The sequence below is a fragment of the Macaca thibetana genome, chromosome 4, assembly GCF_024542745.1.
Source record: "Macaca thibetana thibetana isolate TM-01 chromosome 4, ASM2454274v1, whole genome shotgun sequence".
In the NCBI taxonomy this organism is placed as follows: domain Eukaryota; kingdom Metazoa; phylum Chordata; class Mammalia; order Primates; family Cercopithecidae; genus Macaca; species Macaca thibetana.
Genome location: NC_065581.1, coordinates 11,311,874 through 11,334,687, shown reverse-complemented (window position 1 = coordinate 11,334,687; position 22,814 = coordinate 11,311,874). Strand labels below are relative to the sequence as shown.

Below are 22,814 nucleotides of genomic sequence, written 5' to 3'. Positions count from 1 at the left end.
TAGCTCAGCCCTCGTCAATAGCACCTGCAATGAAGAAAGTGTTCTATGTCTGCACCATCCAACAGGACAGCTGCTGGCCACATGTGGCTATTGAATACTTCAATGTGACTAGTGTGACTGAGGAACTCAATTTTAGTTTTCATCTAAATGCTTGCATATTTACCCCCGGAACTGCTCAACCTCTGTTATATTGTTTCAGTCTCAACCTCATAGCAGCTGACATCTGGCAAGCCTCAGATGGTTTTGCCTGCACATATACAGTCAAGCCCTCAGCCGCGGACTCATGGAGGGGCTTCCCACATGCATGCACAGACTTTTAGGACTTTCTCTTTGAACAGATTCCAGCTATTTCAGTTACCTCAAACTCTGATCCTTGCCTCTTCAGCCTAGCAAGAGACTTGTGCTCTGCTCAAACTCAAGTCTCCAGACAGACAGCTGGACTACTGTGAGGCTCACCTCATACTCCCATCTCCCCATTTTTGCAGTCTGTTGTTGTTTATTTTCCATTGTCTGAAAACTATCTTGCTTCACATACCCTGTCCTGTTTTCTAATTGTTTACAGGGGACGAAATAGTCTGAAACTAGTTACTCCATCACAGTCAGTAGCCTGAGAAGTGTCCCTTTAGGTCATACTCCAAAGAAGATTATGGGATAACTAACGAGGGAAAGAGAGTTTCAAACAGGAGGACGTCAATGGAAGGGGTGGGAGGCAGAAGCATGCCTGGCTTAGAACGGTAAGGAGGCCACATGGCTGAGCACAGGAGCTAAGGACAGAGAGAGAAGGACAGGAGGTCAGAGAGGCATGGTGGTGGGAAAGACACTGTTTGATTTGATAGGCCATTATCAGAACTCTAGCTTTTACTCTAATGAGAGGAAAAGTCATTGGAAAGTTTGGGGCCAAGAACTGATTTGGGTTTTAACAGGATCACCCTAGCTCTTGGAAACACCTCCAGGACAAAAGCAGCGTGCTGAATTAGAAAGCCATTGAGAAAATCTATTGACTAAACTTGAAAATCTAATTAAAATTCTGAATTATTCAAGGTCGATGGCTGAGTTTTTATCCGTTTCCTAGAATTTGGGGCTCGCTAGCAGACAGGTACCTTAGTGTGGAAGATCACATCATCTAAAGCCTGATTAGCTGTGTGACTTTAGGCAAGTGACTTCAACTGTCTTTCTTTATTTCTATACAATGGAAATAATAAGAATACCTATTATGTAAAAGATATTATGACAATTAAATGAGATAATTCCTGTAAAATTCTCTAAATGATACCCAGTGCATATGAAGTAAGCGTTCTACAAATATTAACTATTACTATCTGAGAGGCTGAATGTCTGATGATTATTACTTTACCCTGTGGACATTGACCTTGGTCTGCTCTGTGAATAAAGGGTACCACACTCAATTCTGATTCTCAAGAGATATGTGCAGCTGGCATAGAAAAACTATCTCAAAGACAAGACTGAAGGAAATAAGAGCCAAGTAGAGGTCCATACTGTCAGCTCTTGCATAAGGAGGGAAGGCTGAGGCATTATTCATTCAGGCTGAGGAGATCTTTGAAGACTATTGAGAGACAATGAGTTAAGGTTTGAAGAATGGATTAGATACAGAGACTGTGGAAAGGGAAGGGAATTCTGAAGGTCACCTGAACTTGCGGCCATCACTAATGTTTAAAGAGCTTCTTAAATTCAAAGTGAAAAATTACGAGTTCAACATGGTTATTATCCCCTTAAGCTCACATTTGGAATCAACCATATGAAGTAGGAGGATATCATTACCGTACAGCTGAATGGCTTTATTAACTTATTTTTGGAAATTAGATGATAAATGCAAGCACAGTCTTGTTTAACAACAAGCATTTCCCAGTTGCTTCTATGAGAATTTAGGAAAGGTTCTAGAAAAGCCAATAGAGAGAACCCAGGCAAGTCCTGAAATCTCAGTGCAGCAGAATTGAGAAAGTGAATAATGGCCCACAGGTCACAGGAAGGCAATCAATACACTAATCAAAGGTTGTGATGAATCTATGTTGTCTCACATTGCATCTGGCATAACATGTATCCAATTGATCATTTTTAGCATAGTTCATCAGAGGAGAAAAACTTGGTGAAATATGATCTAGTGGGGCAGGGTGTACCAGTTGTACAACAGACATAAGCTGCTCTGCTTTGCCACACCTGTATAAAACATGAGAAAATAGGTTTTCATAGAGTTTGAGGCATATCCAACAACCTCAGGTAGAAAGACTATCTATTTATTTAATGGGGGAGAGAGCAGTGGAAAGGCTCAGCCTCATCCAGACTGAGAAGTGATTACCTTGGAAATGTTGTTTGTTTTGATTGAGAAAGTCAGCTGAGAATGTATTTTAAATGGGCAGAAAATACATCCATCAAAGAAATAGTATGCAGTCATCAAAAAGAATGAGGCATGTTTGATATTTTAATAGCGAGTTATCTCCAATGTCTATAATAAAGTGATAAATGCAATATATAGATAATTGTATAGTGTGTGACAATTATGAGAAAAATGAAATATACATTTGCACATACATAAGGTTGTACACACAAAGGATGCCTGTGGGGGAGGGAAATTGGATAGCTGAGACTGAAGATAAAGATAAACAGGAGACTTATGTTTTAGTCTATATCTTTTGAATTTATTTCTATATGCACCTAGATTCAGATAGTTTTATTTATCACTTGAAAAAATTAAAAAAGAATAGGAAAAAAGAAAATAACAACCATAATTTAATTTTTTTTTTTTTTTTGAGAGAGAGAGTCTCTCTCTGTCACCAGGCTGGAGTGCAGTGGCACGATCTCTGCTCACTGCAACCTCTGCCTCCGAGGTTTAAGCAATTCTCCTGCTTCAGCCTCCCGAATAGCTGGCATTACAGGCACACACCACCACGCCCAGCTAATTTTTGTATTTTTAGTAGAGCCGGGGTTTTACCATGTTGGCCAGGGCTGGTCTCGATCTTTTGACCTCGTGATCCGCCCGCCTTGGCCTCCCAAAGGGCTGGGATTGTCGGCGTGAGCCACCGTGCCCGGCCTACTTTAATTTTTAAAAGAGCTGGAATACGTCCATTCCTTTCCCATTTGCAAAGGGCTCCAGAATCATCCCAGATGATGGCTTTCAAAATGATAGCTCAATAAGGGAGATTTAGGAGAAAGTGGCTTCTTTCTCATGCTTCACTTAAGGATCCCTGAGAGTATTAGTTTGCTAGGGCTGTTGTTTTAAAAAAAAACACACACACAAACTGAGTGACTTAAACAGCAAACATTTATTGTCTCCCAGTTTTGGAGATTAAAAGTCTGAGATCAAGGATGTCAGGAGGATTGGCTCCTTTCGAGGGCTGCAAGGGAGAACCCATGGCTCTCTCCTAACTTCTGGTGTTTGCTGGCTGTCTTTGGCATTCTTTGGCTTGTAGAGGCATCACCCTAATCTCTGCTTTCATTCTCATATGTCACTGTCCTTGTGCGCATGCGTGTTTATGTCCAAATTTTCCACTTTTATAAGGACACCAGTCATATTGGATTGGGGTGTGCTCTAGTGACTTCTTGTTAACTAATTACATTTGCAACAACCCTATTTCCAGATAAGATCACATTCTGAGGCACTGGGGCTTAGGACTTCAGCATAAGAATCTGGAGGGGACAGCACTCAACTCATGACACTGAGGGACACTTACCCAGAGTTACATTGCTTACTGAGAGCGGGTATTTTGCTATGTGTCTATGAGGTACCGGTAGTAACATGCATCTCTTCATGCCCCAGATGTATAAAGTGAGTACACACTGGTATGATTGAATACCTTAATATTTTTTAATGCATTACTGTCCTCTGAGGAAAGAAGAGAGCTTAAACCTGATTAGCTAAGAACAACAGCTTGTTAGAGCAATAAATCCATGAAACAAAACTCAGATCCCCTGCTCTTCCCTCCCCATCCATGCCAGCTAAAGGCATATGCACGCAACAATGTTTATTAAACATCTACTGATGCCCGATGCTGCACTGAGAGCCAGGGAAGGAGCTGGACAGAACATCCTCCTGCCCTTCAGTTGGAGAAAAGACACTTAAATTAATGCACATATGCACCAAGTGACTATGCTTCAGTCAACGACAGACTGTATATAGGACCGAGGTCCTGCAAGACTATGATGAAGCTGAAAATTTCCTATCACCTAGTGGCATTGTAGCCATCCTAACATCACAGAACAACGCATTACTCACATGTTTGTGGTGATGCTGGTGTCAACAAACCTACTGCGTTGCCACCACATACAATCGTGTACAGTCTATAATATTTGATAATGATAGTGAATTACTATGTTACTAGTTTGTTTTTACTATAGTATACTTTTAGTCATTACTTTAGAGTGTATACTTTCTCCTTACTTTCAAAAATTAACTTTAAAATAGTCTCAGGCAGGTTCTTCGGGAAGTATTCCAGAAGAAGGCATTGTTTTGGTTTTGTTGTTGTTTTTGAGACAGAATCTCACTCTGTCACCCAGGCTGGAATGCAGTGGCATGATCTCGGCTCACTGCAACCTCCGCCTCCTGGGTTCAAGCGATTCTTCTGCCTCAGCCTCCCGAGTAGCTGGGACTACAGGCACGCTCCACCACGCCAGGCTAATTTTTGTATTTTTAGTAGAGACAAGGTTTCAACTATTGACCAGGCTGGTCTCGAACTCCTGACCTAGTGATCTGCCTGCCTCAGCCTCCCAAAGTGCTGGGATTACAGGCGTGAGCCATCGTGCCCAGCCAAGAAGGCATCCTAGGATATGGCAGGTCCCTTTGTGTGATCACTCCTGAAGACCCTCCAGCACGGCAAGATGTAGAGGTGGAAGACAGCAATACTGCTGATCCTGACGCCATGTAGGGCTAGGCTAATGTATGTTCTTGTGTCTTTCTTTTTCATTACAAAAGAGTAAAGAAGTTTTAATTTTTCTTAAGTTTATAAAGTAAAAAAAAGTTATAGTAACCTAAGGGTAATTTATTATTGGAATAAGAAAAATTGTTTGATAAATGTAGTGTAGCCTAAGTGTACAGTATTTATAAAGTCTACGGTAGTGTATGGTAATATCCTAGGCCTTCACATTCACTCTCTGACTCACCCCGAGCAACTTCCAGTCCTGCAAGCCCAGTCATGGTAACTGCTCTATACAGATGTGCCACTTTTTACCTTTTATATCCATATTCTTACTGAACATTTTCTATGTTTAGATAGGAAGTATTTACATACACAAATACTTACCATGGTGTTGCCATTGACTACAATATTCAGCACAGTGACATGCTGTCCACTTTTGTAACTTAGGAGCAATAGACTAGACCAAATAGCCTGGATGAGTAGTAGGCTCTACCATCTGGGTTTGTGTGAGTACACTCTATGCACTTTGTACAATGACAAAATCACCTAACAATACATTTCTCAGAACATTTCCCCATGGTCAAGTGGCACATGGCTGTAATTATATCAATATATTATAGTAAATGTAGAGCCGTGACCAAGGCAGAAAGAAAACCCTTAACTCCACCTGGCGATGCCAAGAAAGGTGTCCTATGAGAAGTATCATAAAAGCTGACTGTGGAAGGCTGACTCCGAGGGAGGTGAGGGCAGGGGGAGGTGAGGAGGGAAAAGGGAGTCCTGGGGCATGTCATGTCTTAAGCGAGGGAGCCCAGACAGACTCCTGGTTACCAGGAATGGAGACAGGAGTTGGAAGTAAATCTCAGGTGCAGACGAGCTTCTGAAGGATCTTATTTTCAGCCTGAGGATTTGGGACTTCTTTATCCTCCAGGAAACCCTGGAAGATTTAGAGGAGTCACTTGGTCAGATATCCTTTTTTGAAAGATATTAGATTGGTGCAAAAGGAATTGTGGTTTGGGACTCTGAATTTTAGATCCTCATAACTAGGCTCAGACACATCTTTATTAATTAAAGTAGGAACAATTACATTCAACACATTTTTGCCAATGAGAAATAAGTTTGTTTATTCCTGCAGCATAAAGATCTATGCTTTGGGATTCAGCGAACTCTTGAAAGCATTTTCTGCACACTGCTGGTTGTGGAAGCAAAAAGTTGTTGAGATGCTTGAAGAAATGATAGTCGGTTGGCGAGAGGTCAGGTGAATATGGTGGGTGAGGCAAAACTTTGTAGCCCAATTGGTTCAACTTTTGAAGCATTGGTTGTATGATGTGCAGTCGGGCATTGTTGTGGAGAAGAATTGGTCCCTGTCTGTTGACCGATGACAGCTGCACGCATTGCAGTTTTCCGTGCGTCTCATTGATTTGCTGAGCAGACTTCTCAGATGTAGTGATTTCACCAGTATTCAGAAAGCTGTAGTGGATCAGACTGGCAGCAGATCACCACACAGTGACCATGACCATTGTATACAATGGACCATCACTGGTTGTTGTATAAAATCTACTTTTCATCGCATGTCACAATCTGATCAAGAAACGGTTCATTGTTGTTGTATGGAATAAGAAAAGACAACATCACCAAACGGTGATATTTTTTACTTTCAGTCAACTCATGAGGCACCCACTTATCGAGCTTTTTCACCCTTTGAATTTGCTTCAAATGCCAAAGGGACGGTAAAATAGTGGATGTTGAGTTCTTCTGGCAACTTCTCATGTAGTTGTAAGAAGATCAGCTTTAATGATCGCTCTCAGTTGGTCGTTGTCAACTTCCAATAGCTGGCCGCTACACTCTCATCCTCAAGGCTCTCGTCTTCTTTGCAACACTTCTTGTACCCCCCTGCACCGTACATCCTGGGCCAAATGTGTTGTTGATGCTGCGAGTTGTCTCTGCTGCTTTACGTCTCATTTTGAACTCGAATTAAAAGTTTGCTTCAGTTTGCTTTTTGTTTGACATCATTTCCATAGTCTAAAATAAACATAAAATAAACAGCAAGTAATGAATCATTAGCAAAAAAACATAAAGCGAGAAATGCTCATTAAAATGATGTATAACATAACCACATTTATTTAAGAATGTATTCCAATATCAAACAGCAAATTCCAACAATGCAAAAATGCAATTACGTTTGCTCCAACCTAGTATTTTCAGAGAGAATGAATAATGGGGAAAGAAATTGAAGAGAAAATAACAGGCAAGGAGATTTTTGCAGGTGAGAAAAAAATTATGACCAGTAGTCTAAACTGTGATAGTGGTGGCATGAATAGAGAAAACAGGGGCACCCTTATCTTCTCCTATTTGTACAAATTCAGTTAATTCTGTTTTAACTTCTTTATTTTTTCAGATGACAGAACATAAGACATACTCACTGTAAAAAATTTTGGATTAAAAAAGTTAAAATGTGTAAGGAATAAAACAAAATCACCCCTTAATTATCCAGAAATAAGCATTCTTATTAATGTTTGTGTATCCTATGAAGTTCTTTTCAAAATCATATCTATGTGCATATATAGACATTTAGTCAAACTGTTTTATAAACAGTTTTTTCCACTTTATATATTTCCCTATTAGTAACTTTATAGAAGTTGGTTTTTGGTTGATGTGCTATATATATTTATTTAGCTAATCTAGAAGACAGATTTGAAAACTGTGAAGGAATTATAAATAGCAGTAGGAGGTGATTAATTAGCTGATGGGGTATGAGGGAAAGGAAAAAAACTGAGCGACCCCAACTTTTGGGCTAAAGCCCTTCTTTTTACAGCTTTCTTCTTGTTTTGGCCAGAATTGGAGGGTCCATTCTGTGAAAAGGAGGTGGCAGAAGGATCCGTGAATATATATTACATTCAACCTCAACAACAGTGAACATAATCACCGTTCAGGACATGCAGACACAGCCCCACGTTCACAAGCTGCCAGAGCATTCATTAAAGTGGATAAAAATGGCCTGCAATGAAATCCTCAAAGGATGTGGTAGATAAAGCAAATGCCCTCCTAAACACAGCTGCAGGCTGCCAAAACCCCCAGCCACGCCTGATGAGCATTCTCGGAGAGGAGCAAGTAGAGACAGCCTTCCCCGCCAGGAGGGAGGCCCTCTCCAGGCTGTGTGGCCCTGGCTGTGGTCTCTGCACCTGCCACTCACCTGATGGCTTTCCTACATTCTGGGAGCGCATGCCTGTCCGAGCACTTCCTCTGCTCAGTCTTTCCACAGCGAGAGGAGGAAGAGCAAAAGGAGTCAATATCTGTGAGGTACAATCAATCCAACTGAGGTGAATAGTAAAGCATATTCATTTCCAAAAACTTAAAAGGCAATGTTAGGGGAGATATTAGGAAAGAAACTGACTAATTAACCCAGGCTTTCATGTCAGGCTCAGTTTGGTTTCCATTGCCTAACGCAAATCTCCTACGCTCCTGTGCCTCTTCAGAAATGGCTTCTGGTTGAAACACAACCTGTGTCTTTTGATTGATTGGGAACTGAAAGATGTTCCTCTTTTAATCTCATGGATGGAATCCAATATATTTCACTTTCTTCTTTGTGCTCATGGACAAAGCCTCAGAAAAAAGTACTATTTAAATAATATCTTTCACTGACAGTAGACTCATGGGAAAACTGTCCTTCCTTCCTTCCTTCCTTCCTTCCTTCCTTCCTTCCTTCCTTCCTTCCTTCCTTCCTTCCTCCCTTCCTTCCTTCTTTCCTTCCTTCCTTCCTTCCTTCCTTCCTTCCTTCCTTCCTTCCTTCCTTCCTTCCTTCCTTCTTCCTTCCTTCTTTCTTCCTTCCTTCCTTCCTTCTTCCTTCCTTCCTTCATTTTTCTGAAGTGTATGGAGCATTACTGCTTTTACTTTGTCTTATTTGGCTTATGGGAAACCGTGGGACTTCTCATATATCTACGTGCGGAGCTGACGTAAGGGGGACTATTAACTGCTTCTATGCAGCATTTATTCTGCTGAAGAGAAAACATGGGGTGTGGCTTTGTTGAAAAGCTCCCCATCATTCACTGTTCACTGAAACTCATCCATTCAGTCGTCAAGCACAGATCTACCTCTGCCCCACTTGTGACTGGGATGGTGCTAGATGCTGAGAACGTGCCATTGCCTGCATGTTCTCAGCAGCTAGCAGAAAGCTCAGTTCCAGAGCACCTTCCCCCAGCTTCTGGAATCTCACAGGTTAGTTGGGAGGTCACTTAAATAGAACATGATGTGTGCTGTAAACAAGTTAAGCACAGAGTGCAAAGGAGCATCTAATTTGAGAGCTGCTTAGTAAGATGGTTTCACAGAGAAAGCATGTATGATTCTAAAATGAGGGCATGGCATGTGTAAGGCTGTGGTGTTACAAGAGAACATGGAGCATTTGGAGAAGTGGACGTAGCTCAATGTGAGGCAAGAGAAGAGAGTGGTACATCCTAGCAAGGAGATTTCCAGTCCTGGAGGTAATGGAGAACCATTGATGAATTGTAAGTGTTTTAAGAATAGGCATAATGTAGTCAAATTCACACTCTGTGAAGCAGTCCTTGAACCATTGTTCACTGCACCACATGGTCACAGTCTTATTAAGCTGAGAGTTGAAAGGCTCATTGGAAAACCAACCTGGCAGCTCTTGTAATGGAAACATGAAGGTAATGCAGGGCCTACAACTCTAGGTTTCAAAAAGATCAAGGACATTTCATAGATCTTGCCTTACTTTTCCTCTCAGGGCAAAACACACATTACAAAGACCCTCAAATGATGCTCACTGTTACCAACATTTTTTTCTAATCTTACATCTTTCATCCTAAATGCTCATGAAAGACATGCTGCTTCTGGTTCAAACTTGGGCCAATGACAATGCTTTTCATGTTTGTTGACCCAATAATCAGCCATTGCACTCAAAGACTTAGAGCGGATCAGTTTAAAAACAGCTATTACTGCATTTGAACTACAGCTCCCCTCCAGTCCCCCGTATGTCTGGGCTTGCTGCTGCCACAGGAAAGCTCCCAGTTCTACCCAGGGAGGGATTGTGTTTCTCAGCTTGTTTCAGCACCAACCCGTAAAAGCTGCTTATGTCAAATGTCAGTAAATTGCAAACTTACCCGTGAGGTTTCATTGACCTTATTTCGCAACAAGAGTGACCATATGAAATAAATCCAAAGACTCATGATCAGGCAGGACTAAGTGTTGCGTTTTGGAGAATGGCAAGGGGTCGTTTCGGGAAGGAGATGGAGCACCTTCCTATGCTAATCTCATGAGATTAGCTTTAAACATCTTTAGTTTCTCCAGTCAATAATTTGTTATGGAACTGTCATTTTACACTTAAACATTTTTTTGAACTCTTAGTTTTGCACCCTTTAGCACTGGGATAAAAGATTCTTAAGTCATATCTCCTCCCCACTCCCACCACCACCACACTGTTTTATATAATACTTCCTTTTACTAGTTTACTGTTTTAAATTTATCTACCTTCCTCTCCACACCCCTCACCCCCTCCTCACCCTGTTGCTTCAGAAAAACTCCTGATTTGTGGAGGAGTAAATGCTCACAACTATCTATTCTCTCAGCCCTACATCTCTCTCAACTTGCGCCTCTCTGGACAGAACAATTTTTATCTTTTTAGCCATTCTTATACCGCAGTTCCCCTTCACTGCCATAATTCTGGTGAACTCACTGTTTGAGATCAGTCTCCATTGTTCCCCATGGAGATCACCAAAACTGATACTAGCAGGAGCTTACATTTGAGCCCCGCAGAGCATTTAGGAAGGAGCGTTTTGGGTTTGGTTTGAGTTGTTTCAGCTATTTTTTTCTGTCTCTAGAAGCATGGGTAGATGGAGCTTGCCAGGTGAGGTTAGTGGCTTTCTTCTCTGGAATCTTTCACAATATTCCATCTGTGAAAATTTGCACAATAGACTAGATAAACAATGGATTACGGAGAAAAGAGTCCTAACACTCAGACCCTAAAGCAGTGCTAGGTTAACAACAAGGTGCTTACTTGCTTGGGGTGCCAGCCGAAATCAGAACAATGAGGCTTTCATGGACTTATCCAGAATTTTATAATTGATAAAAAGAAAAATCATTTTATGTTTTGTGGTTTAGTATCACTTTAATTTGGGTTTATACATGGGAGGAGGCACCAAAATATTTCAGTGGTTGGGGACTTAGACTAAGAACCACAAGGAGGTGGAGAGAGAGCAGGAAACAGGCTGCCCTTTGTCACAGACCTTGTCTTTTCTGGCACTCTTTGGCTCTGGTTTTCACGGACGTGAGTCTGATGAGAATGCTGAGTAATTGGCTTCTAGTCTCAGTGAGTTGCCTTTGCTATCTCTAGCCTATGTCTCCCCCTCCGGCACCCCCCTCCCCCTATCCTCGTTAGCCCCTCCCCAGGCTTACCCCCTGGTCATTCTCACGGGGTCCTGTTTTTTACCCTAGGCCCCTTAGTGCTCTCTGTTCCCGCCAAAATATCTTTCAGATCCATTAGTCATATTAAATTAGCAACAGCTCTTTACAAGTTAAAACTCATCTCCCTCCTACAGATAATGTCATACAAATACGGGTTAAAGTCTTAGCTAAAGAAGGAGTGTCTAACTGTGGACTTTCAGTCATAAACCAGTGGAAAGGACATCTGACTAGGGGCAGGTGATCTCAGTGCTTCTAAGCTCTCATTATATGGACTTGTGCTGTCTGACAGAGTAGCTACCAGTTGCAAGGGACCATTACAATTTAATTAATTAAAATTACATAAAATAAAAAACTCACTTCCTCAGTCACACTGGCCACATTTGACACACTCAATAACCACATGTGGCTGGTAGCTCCCACATCGGACAGCACAGATACTGATCATTTCTTGTCTGACAGGAAGCTCCACTGGATGGTGCAAATCTAAATAATTTCCTTCTTGGCTTCCTCGGAGGCAAGGCCTTCCCCAGTGCAGGGTTGCTCAGGCTTAGCACTATTGCCATCTTGGACTGGATTCTTCTTTGTTGGGGGGTGGGGGCATCCTGTGCATTATAGGATGTTTAGAAGCATTCCTGGCCTCTATCCCCTACATGCCAGTAACAGCCACCCCCACCACCCAGTTGTGGCAATCAAAAAATGTCTCGAGACATTGTCAAATGTCCCCTAGGGGACGTCTATGCTGAAGCTGGCTGGAGCTCTGGGGATCAGGGAGGACGTCTGTAAGCGTGTTTATGAGTTGTAAGCTCTAAGACGATAGGGACATTGCATAGGGCAGGTCAGGCACATTGTAAGTGATCTTAAAACATTACAATTGAGAAGAATTTCAGAGTGACGTTTATAGCCAAGAAAGATATTCTTCCCCCTACTGGGGCATTCCCTTGATGTTAACTTGTCATGTGTGTCAAAACCCTAAAGAACTGCAGGGAAGCCTATAACTCCAAAGGAAGGCAGAGGAAGGTCCCAGGGGACAGGTTGTGGGGTGAGTTCACTTATTCCAGTCAAGGTGAAGGAGTTGCCTCTGGGCTTCACTCTGAGACTTGCAGCTTAGTGTGCTAAGCTCCCGGTTCCCAAAGTGGCCATTCCCACGCTGAACGGCATTACTGCCTCATCAGCAGCTTGTCAGCTGTAAATTCTAATCCCAGGCCGGGTCTCTCTTCCCAGGACCAAAGTCATAAAGATGTTTGCCCTTGCACGGGTGTTTGACATGTGCTAGGCCACGTTTGTGTATTTGTCTTAGGGCCCTCTTGAGAGCTTAGCACTTCTCTCTGACCCAGGCTAGGCTTTATGTGCTGCACATTCCTCCTGAACATGATGTCATGTGCCTCACCATGGAATTCTGCAGCCAGGCACAGGGGCTCAAGTCCAAAGATGGGAGGACTTAAAAGGCTTAAACAAGCAAATGTTTTCCATTATTTAAGGTTTTAAGAAAACTGAATTCTGAAATATTTATGGTCCTGGACTCCTTTGTGGGTCATCAATGACCTCTTTCTTTTTAGGAGGTATCTCATGGAGAGGGCGTCTTGGCCTGCTCCCCTCTGGGGCCACTAACTCACACCAGAGCTGACTCAACCATTCCAGGGGAAGACTGGTAAAAAGTTTACTCACCACACACGTCTAGCTGAAATGAATGAAATCAAACTCAGCAGAAGTCAACACTTAGCATGGAAGGCAAAGTAGGGATGAAGGGTCGCCCAGCTGCTGCACACCAACCTTTAGCTTTAGCTCAAGTTGTTCTGCTTTGAAGGACAATGCCAATCATCTTGTAAGTAAATGAAGACAATGGTTCAACAATGCTGTCAAGTCTGAGAGAAAAGAGAAGCCATCCCTATGCCCAAAATTTAGTATATGTTAGGATTGGGGTGGGTTGCCCAGTGCCTTCTGAGATGACCTGTGCTCTTTTCTTTTATCCAGGAGCAAATAGAATCAATGTGCTCCATCTGGAAGTTCTGCCTAAGGGTCTGGCAGCATAGGAAGTGGTCCAGGATGATTTTAACCCTGTTACAGGATCCAAATAATTCCTGATATGTATGAATGTAAAGCCCATTCTTGTATCCAGCATTTCTCAGTGGAGATGGTTTTGACATTTTGGGTGGGATGAATCTTCCTTCTGGGAGTGTCTCCAGCACACAACAGGGCACAAAATGCAAGTGGTGTCCTCCTCTGGTCATTGTCACAACCATCCACCCACCAATGCATGCATTCCCGGGCACCACGTGATGGGTGGCCCTGCCCCCACTGAGCACATTGCAAGCTTATTGCCGTAGAAACTAGAATGCTAGTACTACCCATGGGAGCAGGCAGCAGGCCTGTTCTTTATTTATTTTACTCTTTGATTCTGTAGACCTCAGATTTACCCACTGTTATTGATCTGTGGAGGGCTTTTGACTGCCCATTTTCCCCCTAGAGTGAGCTCATATGAGTGGAAAAGAAGCAAAGAGGTAGCTGTTACACAGCTGTTCCATTCCTGCTCTCTGTTCATCTCCTAATGTTGTGAATACATCCTAAGAATTCTCCCAGGTGTGGATTAAGATGACTTAAGCCAGGAAGAAATTTGCCCCAAGGTAAATTTCCCCATCTAACATCCTCATACAGGCCCTCTTGCTAGACCCACATTAATGAACTACAGCTTCTGACTCCCAGCAGGCCCTCTTTCATTTTCCATCATCTTTCTCTGTCTGTATTTTATAGCACAAGCTACTGAAATTATCAGGTGATCAGAGAAGTCTAGAACTGGATATAAACCAATAGATCATCCAGGAACGTGGCTTTCAACCTCCAGACTTTGATGTCTATTGACTGTGAAGATACTGGAGGGGACTCAAAAGCTATTATCATTTTTAAAAATGGTGTCAGAACTGTTCAATGTACTTTAAATAGGACTCACAGGTGTATTAAAATGTCAAGCTTTCTTTTGCCTAAAACTGTATGAACACGGTGCAGTAACTGGTTGTTTCAATGCTAACAACAGTTCTGACTGACAGAACTTGCACTCATTATATATCACTCAGTACCTAACGGATATGATAATTTCAAAATCAGGAAGATTGTGGAGAGAGATTAGTAAGAGGTCCTTAGTGGTAAAAGGACTAAGGAAATTGTAGCCCGATTGTCTCTTTCTTCAAAAGTTGAGGCCCAGAGATGTGAAGTGACTTGCTGACAGTTGGATGATTAGTGCTCTAGAACTGTGGTGGCCATGCCACACCAGGACAGTTCCTATGTGCTCCTGTTGTCCCAGTACCATCACCAATAGGAATCCCTGTCGCTCTCAAAAGAAATCCAGTTTGATTAATAAATGACATGGTCACTCTACCTAAAACCCAAGTCTCCCACTGCCAATTCATCCCTTTTCTCGCCACAAAACTCTACCTCTTTCTCTCTCTTTCATGGTTCTCATTATTGTTCCTCCTCTCTGATTCCATCTCCTATGTTTTCACAAGTAGGTCATCCTCCACATTTGGGTGACTATAAATGACAGCTCCAACTCCAGATGGCCTGAACCATGGGACCTTTTGTTCCTGAGTGGAGGAGGAAGGAAGATGGTACAGGGGCAGGAGCAGCTGGGCCCCAGGCAAGCCAGGGTCTTGCCCGAGCCTCAGATAGCCACCCACGTGCTCCTATGTTCTCAGTGACAAAGGCTGGGAGGGGCAGAGGGAAGCTGGTGAATTTTTATGATTTAAAATATGTGAATCCACACTGGATAGAAAACACTACAATGTAAAACACCACCCATGCAGCTCTGAAAGTCCAGAATGTCCAGGTGACTCCAGTATGGTATTCATAGACTTTGGCAATACTTTGAAAACCTCTGTGAACAATAAAAGTTAAGCATGAGAAAGAAAAGATTTCCCATAAGAAAATATAAACCAAACCCTTTTCCTTGTCTGCCACATGGGGCCAAACATACCAGTGTGTTTAATTGGTAGATCAATACCACTCTCAAGAATTTCTTAGATGCCATAAACACACAATGCAATTTTGGTGGAGTCCCACAGCAAGCTATAATCATGAGAGGGGAGGACCTGGGTTCAGCAGCTGTGCTTTATTCCTGTGTTGCTTTGAACTCACAGCAGAGCTAAATACCCGGCTCACAAGACCTTCTGATAACAAAGTCCAGCAGACTTGGGAGTAACTTGGTTGTTTTTGGTGGTTGTTGTTGTTTTTTGAGATGGAGTTTTTGCTCTGTTGCCCAGGCTAGAGTACAGTGGTACAATCTCGGTGCACTGCAACCTCAGCCTCCAGGGTTCAAGAGATTCTCCTGCCTCAACCTCCCAAGTAGCTGGCATTACAGGCATGTGCCACGACACCTGGCTAATTTCTATATTTTTAGTAGAGACAGGATTTTGCCATGTTGACCAGACTGATCTCGAACTCCTGGACTCAGGTGATCCGCCCGCCTCGGCCTCCCAAAGTGCTGGGATTACAGGCGTGAGCCTCTGCACCCAGCCGAGAAACTTGTTAAAATGAAAATTGGGTCTATGTAGACTGGGAGATTAAAAATGACTCCTTTCTAATATAAGGAACCTTGCTTTACTGTTTCATTAAAAGGTTTGCCAGTGCAAACTGAAAATGTAGGAGCCCTTTTTAAAAAGCAGGAACAAAAACAACAACCTCTGCTGTGAAAGGTACTAAAATAAAAGCTGCTTTTTTTTTCTGCAGTCTCTCTTTTGACTTGTCACAAGGCTTTTAAAATCATTCTTATTTGCTATTTAATGCCAGTCTAAGTAAAGGAAAATTAAAATTTTAAATTGTTAGCATGAATCTTACCTTTCATCTTTATATTGTGCAAAGCCAGCTTTAAATGAAAATATAAGAGCATTTAATTTGTATGCTAAATTGTTCAAAATGATGTAATTTGCATATTTCATTCTTATCAGAACAGTGGAAAACGCTGCACTAAACTAATTCAATGCTTTCATTTCACTTCTCAATAATGCACATTTTTTTTTTTTTTTTGAGACACAGTCTCGCTCTATCCCCCAGGCTGGAGTGTAGTGGCATGATCTCAGTTCACTGCAACTTTTGTGTCCTGGGTTCAAGCGATTCTCATGCTTCAGCCTCCTGAATAACTGGGATTACAGGCACCCGGCACCACGCCCTGCTAATTTTTGTATTTTTAGTAGAGACAGGGTTTTACCATGTTGGTCAGGCTAGTCTCAAACTCCTGACCTCAGGTGATCCACCACCTCGGCCTCCCAAAGTGCTGGGATTACAGGCGTGAGCCACCGTGCCCATCCTGATACACGCACATTCTATCAACACTCTCTATCTTTGGCTTACTGAGAAGTAAGGAAGAATTGAAAAAAAAAAAAAGGCCTATGGGTTGCTTTATCTTTCCCTTTCTCTCTGTGTCTTCATTTTCAGTGTAAGTTGTTTGCAAATGCAAAGAAGTAACATGAGTAAGAAAGGACAAACCAAGTTTCCTCAGTCATATGTGTTTCTTAGAATACCATTGCTGCCTTTGTGTTTGAAGCAAGTTTTGGTTCTCAAATGGAAAGTGTGGCCTCTCAGGGCTGTCAGCGTCCCTCCCCCTCCCCAGCTAACTCAGTCATAGACAAAACACACTTTGTAGTCACTTAGAAGCTCCAAGAACTCCCACATATCATGAATACACCAGAATTCTGAGCTCATGGACAACGCTCCATGTGAACGGGGTGACAAGAAAGGACGGGCACACGTATCTCCTGTTTCTGCTCCTTCCATGTTGTCTTATCAGAATTCACTTACAAAATACAAGTTTAAAGAGGAAATTATTACAATTTTAATATGGTGGCCGCAGAGCATGAAACTCATTAAGAAGTCCTTCTGAGCACCAAGTCCTATGCAAGCACACAGGCGATGTGCCACGAAGCTGGCCCTGCACATGGGGTGGCAGCATGCATGAAAATGGTGAAGAGATCACACGGGATCGGGTGGTACACTGAGAAGGAACTGCGGGCATCCGGAACTGCACACCGGGCAGTGTGCACAGCAGGAGTCCAGGGCAGCCAGAGATTCACTACCAGAGGTACAGCCCGAGAGCACAGGCATGCCAGGAAGGAGGAGACAGGCAGAGACAGGAAGATCAAAGTGGAAGGAGAAAAGCCATAGCGCTGGTTAACTAAGACACTCAGCCGGCAGTATCGGGAGAGATCCACAAAATGAAGGCAAGGGAATCACGGCAGCGAGATACTAGCAAAGGGGCATTGGAAACCAGTGGCCACGTGGCTCTGATCCCAAGCACTGAGTGCCCTCCCCGGCATCTCTGTGGGGCTGTGAGGTACGTTTCATGTGTCTGGACGCGGCTCCTCAGCGTGTCCTTCCAGCTCCTCTCATCCCTCTGCCCTCTTGGTAAAAACAAGACATTTTCTAGGAGTGAGGCAACCTCCCTCCCCGCTGCCCTGTAGAGAGCAACCCTTCTGCTTTTCCAGTGTTCTGAGAATACTTTTCCTGATTTATCGTAATGAGAACAGGTGGGAAACTAGCTACGTTGAACATGTGATGTACAAGGTGGTTAATGGTGACCCGCCAGTGAGCAGGACGCCGGGACCTTGTGCAACCGTGAGACTTTGCAACACCGCAGCGGAAGGCTGTCCCTCAGAGGTGTGTAGCCACCTAGGGGCCTCCTTCTATCACCCATGACTAAGTCTGCATTAGCTTAGAGCAGGGTTTCTCAGCCTTGAAACCACGAACACTCGCGGCCAGACAGTTTTCTGTTGTGGAAGACTGTCCAATGTACCGTAGAATGTTTAGGGGCCTCGCTGGCTTCTGCTCACTACATGCTAGTAGCAACCCCCTTTCCCCACCGTGTCACAATCAAAAATGTCTCCAGACATTGCTAGATGACCCCTGTGGGAGATCATCACCCTGGGTGAGAACCTGTGACTTTGAGCACATGAGCCCTGCGGAGGATCATGTCTGAGAGGACGCCACTCCCACCACGTGCTCTTCCAGCTGGAATGGCTCTTTGTCTTTGCAGTGCCTGCTTTTCTGAAAGTGTCTCTTTATTGCTTTGTCTTCCTTCTAACACTATATCTCCCACTCCTGGACAAGTTAGTAAGGCCTGGGGGTGTAGTAAAATCACTCAGTGGGCAGTCTCCTTGTTCTGTGTCCACCCAAACAGAGTTAGGTCAGCCTTGAAAGTCACTGCAAAATATACATATCCTGAGGCCTACAAAGATTTTTGTGAGTTCACCATCCCTTTTCTAACTCTCTGGGGTATTGTGTACTACTATGTACTATGCTCAGTGTTTGCCAGCCTTGTCATATGTTTTGTCTCATTTAATCCTCAGAGGAAAAAAAAAAAAAAAAACTCCTGTAACATAACAGCATATCTCCTATAACTCTTAAAAAAAAGTTCCCATAAAATAGTATTGACTCCCATGCTGGGAATTAATAAGTAACTTGCCTAAGACCACCCAGGTAGTAAATGGATTTGAACTTGGGTTTTTTGGCTGCTGATCTAAGACCTTTTCTATCAATGTTTCTCTGGCTAAGTGCATGTAAGAATCACCTGTGGGTGTTTGCGAACAATGCAGGTTCCCAGGCCTCGTCCCTAGAGCCTTGGTAGGCAGGTTTAGAGCAGGCCCCTAGAATCGGAATTTGAAACAAGCAATTCCGATGATGGCGGTGCAGGTGACTGCCCCTTGAGAAACACTGAACTCCATTATTCTGTGATTCCTGGAGAGCTGTCGGGGAAGGAGAGAACAGAAAAGAGAGGAGAAGGACTGAGAGAGATTGAAAGCACTCAGACTGATGCAGGATTGAGAGGCATTGGTTCCCTCCTTCCTCTCTCGTCCTTGCAGGCTTAGCCACATGTCTGACAAGGGCAATACCATGTCCAAAACTCCACACCCATGAGATGCCCCTTGACCTCTCCTGCCTCTGTGTGCTTGGGCAGCCTGGGTGTGGGTTCCCCCAGCTCAGTCCTCAGGTGCCAGGACCCAAGCTCCCATCAGCGAACCTGACTAATTCACAAAGCAGTTCTTTTTTTTTTCCTAAAGTTCTGGGGTACATGTGCAGAACGTGCAGGTTTGTTACATAAGTGTACATGTGCCATGGTGGTTTGCTCACCTATCAACCTGTCATCTAGGTTTTAAGACCTGCATGCATTAGACATTTGTCCTAATGCTTTCCCTCCCCTTGTCCCCCACCCCCCAACAGGCCCTGCTATGTGATGTTCCCCTCCCTGTGTCCACGTGTTCTTATTGTTCAGCTCCCACTTATGAGTGAGAACATGTGGTGTTTGGTTTTCTGTTCCTGGGTTAGTTTGCTGAGGATGATGATTTCCAGCTTCATCCATGTCCCTGTAAAGGACATGAACTCGTTCATTTTTATGGCTACATAGTATTCCATGGTATATATGTGCCACATTTTCTTTATCCTGTCTATCATTGATGGGCATCAATTCACAAAGCACTTCCATTAGCTTCATTTGATTATGGAAATTAGCCCACTAACATTGCATTTGTTTGTCCACAGATGCTTTCTAAAATCCTTGGCCTTCCCTAGAGATTTTTCCTGGAATCTTTGTCTCCGCTGGCTAGATCATGAAAAACCTGGATCAGCCTTAAGTTGGGTATCTGTTCATTTTTGCATTTAAATAGTCTGGCAAAGCAAGAGGTACAACACATCCTGGTTTAATGTACTTTCCAGCAAAAAGTATTAGCAAAACAATAATAATATTCAGAGGGCTCAGTTCCCAGTAGAATTCAGCACATACTCCAGATCTCCTGAGGTTCAGGTCTAGTTGAAGGGAAAGGAATGACTGAGATAGGTTTGAGTTTCAGACTTGTGTTTCTCCCAGCTCCCTTGAGAGACAAAGAAAACCTGCCGATAAACACAAAACACAGCTCATTGCTCTGCTACTTATTTGCAAGCAATCGTATGTCTGTCCTACACACCTCACCGGGCTCATGGCACTTTAAACAGCTTTCTGTGTCGGAGTCATGACTATGTGATCCTTCACTGCTCAAACCATTGCTGCTGGTGGCCTTGGCTTTTATTTGTTAAGCTGTAACTTCAGGAAAGAGCCAATATCCTCCCTCCCTCCCTCCCTCCTTCTTTCCCTCCCTCCCTCTTTCCTTCTTTCCCTCCCTCCCTCCTTCCTTCCCTCCCTCACTCCTTCCTTCTTTCCCTCCCTTCTTCCCTTCCTCCCTCCTTCCCTCCCTCCCTCCTTCCCTCCCTCCCTCCCTCTTTCCTTCTTTACTTCCCTCCCTCCTTCCTTCCCTCCCTCACTCCTTCCTTCTTTCCCTCCCTCCCTCCTTCCTTCCCTCCCTCACTCCTTCCTTCTTTCCCTCCCTCCTTTTCCTTCTTTCCCTCCCTTCTTCCCTCCCCCCTTCTTCCTTCCTTCCTTTCTTTGCCCCTCCATTTCTCTGCCTCTTCTTCTTCTCTTTTTCCTTCTTTCCCTATCTCCCTCCCTTCATATTCCCCCCCCCTTTCTCTATCATGGTTAACAACACATGCTTCAACAGGTTTTTTGACCTCTTGAGAAGTATGTGGTTAAAAAGTCTCTTTGCTATTCCTGTCTTGCACCTAAGCCACCTGCCCCTACCCCACCCCTGCCATACACACATTCATACACACAAGTAAACCACTGGTACTGACTTATTGTTTTTCTTTCCAAAGTGTTTTCAACATATATGTAAGCACATTTGAATAGATGTTGTCAGCCCCCAAACGACAGCCTGTAAAACACAGTGTTTGCACCTTACACTTTCCACTCACTATTACGTCTTAGAGATCTTTCCAAACATAAAGACCTCATTCATTCTTTATTATGGCATCTTAGTACTCCAGTTGTATAGATTAGCATAATTTATGTAGCCAATCCTTTATTAACAAAAATTCAGGTTGCTTCCAATACGTGGCTATCACCAACAATGTTGTAGCAAGTAGCCCTGCACTATGTCTTTCTGCACATGTGCCAGTCCGTGTGCAGCATAAACTCCTGAGGACGGCATTTGGGGATGCGTGGGTGTGCACACGTGCAGTCTGGATAGATATGAACAAATCGCTCGTCGTAGGCACTGCGTGACCCTCTCTTCACCAATAGCACAACAGGGCGTGGCAGTCCCTATTGCAACGAGTTCCTGAGACTTTCCTGGGATAAGAAAAAGGTGAGGGAGTATAGAAGGTTATTTAATTGGAAGTCCAAGTTCCCCCTCTCACTTCCCATAGCTGCAACCATCAAAATTCTCAAATCCGATTCTTTATTATACAACCCAAGAAAGATGTATTTTTATATTTAGAATTGTAACCTAATGAATTAAGATTTTTTTGACTGTGAGTAACAAAATACAGTTCAACTCAGCTTGGCGGCGGGCTGGGGGAGAAAGAGGGGCAGGGGGTGGTCACTGTAAGGAGAAGGACACGTTTCATGGTACTGGACGCAGGAGTGCAGCCACGCTCCCAGAAGGGACAGCATCTAGGAGCTGAGAGACCCCAGAACAGCTGGGGATACAGGGCCTGTCACCCATTGCTGCTTCTATTTGGGTCTTCTTTCTTGAAATATTTTTTTCCTGTCTTCTCTTCAATCCTTACAACAGGTACAGGTGGAAGCTCACAGTGACCAAATTCACAGTTGGAGAGACTCACTGACTTTGTGTGCACGTGTGCATGTTTGTGTGTGAGTGTGAGTGTGTGTGTGTGAGTGTGCATGAGTGCATCAGTGTGAGAGTATTCGCTTGTTAGTGCGAGTGTGCACCAGTGTGTGAGTGTGCATGTTAGTGTGTGAGTGTGTGTGACTCCATGTGAGTGTGCGTGTGCGAGTGTGCACGAGTGTGAGTGTGAGAGTGTGTATGTTAGTGTGCATGTGTGTATGTGAGTGTGTCAGTGTGTGAGAGTGTGTGACTCCATGTGAGTGTGCGTGTGCGAGTGTACATGTGCGAGTGTGCACGAGTGTGAGTGTGAGAGCGTGTATGTTAGTGTGCATGTGTGTATGTGAGTATGTCAGTGTGTGAGAGTGTGAGTGCACGGGATGCTTTTCTGCTTTGATTTCCCGTTCCCAGAAAAGGGTGTTGGCCCTGAACTTGGGGCCAGGCCCCCATGCCTGGGCCAGGCAGCTGTGAACAGCAGAGCTTGGTTATATTGTCCAAGCCGAAATGTGGGTCCTGCTGTTCGGAGTGGGCAGAAGAGCCAGGGGAATCTCTCCAAGCTGGGCAGATATTCCACATGGCATCTGCACAGCCACAAATACAGTTGTTTATCTTTGTCACTTTAATTTTATAACAAACACATTATAAAAACAAGGCAGAAACATAATGAACTCTAAGTGTCTAATAAATCTCTCAGTTAAATGGCCCTAGTGGTTTCTGAAGTTATCCCAGAATAGGATAATGGCAGAAATGAAGCAGGTATAAACTGGACAAATTCTCACCTCTCCTGTTGTTTCTTTTCAGCAGATAGTTTCCTAAAAACTGGGTTATCAGAGACACTTTTTTAGAGTAAAACAATTTTTTTTACATTTTTGAAAACAAAACTTCTCTCCCATGAATA

The 22,814-nt window shown here is 43.5% G+C and overlaps 1 long non-coding RNA gene across 1 annotated transcript in view; it reads right to left on the bottom strand.

Moving 5' to 3' along the window:
* Positions 1-5,470: 5,470 nt before the first annotated feature.
* Positions 5,471-22,814, bottom strand: part of LOC126953888 (uncharacterized) — a 109,103-nt gene continuing 91,759 nt past the window's right edge. The window contains exon 4 of the long non-coding RNA XR_007725399.1: positions 5,471-6,887. This is a non-coding gene — a long non-coding RNA (uncharacterized LOC126953888). The remainder of the gene's footprint in view (positions 6,888-22,814) is intronic.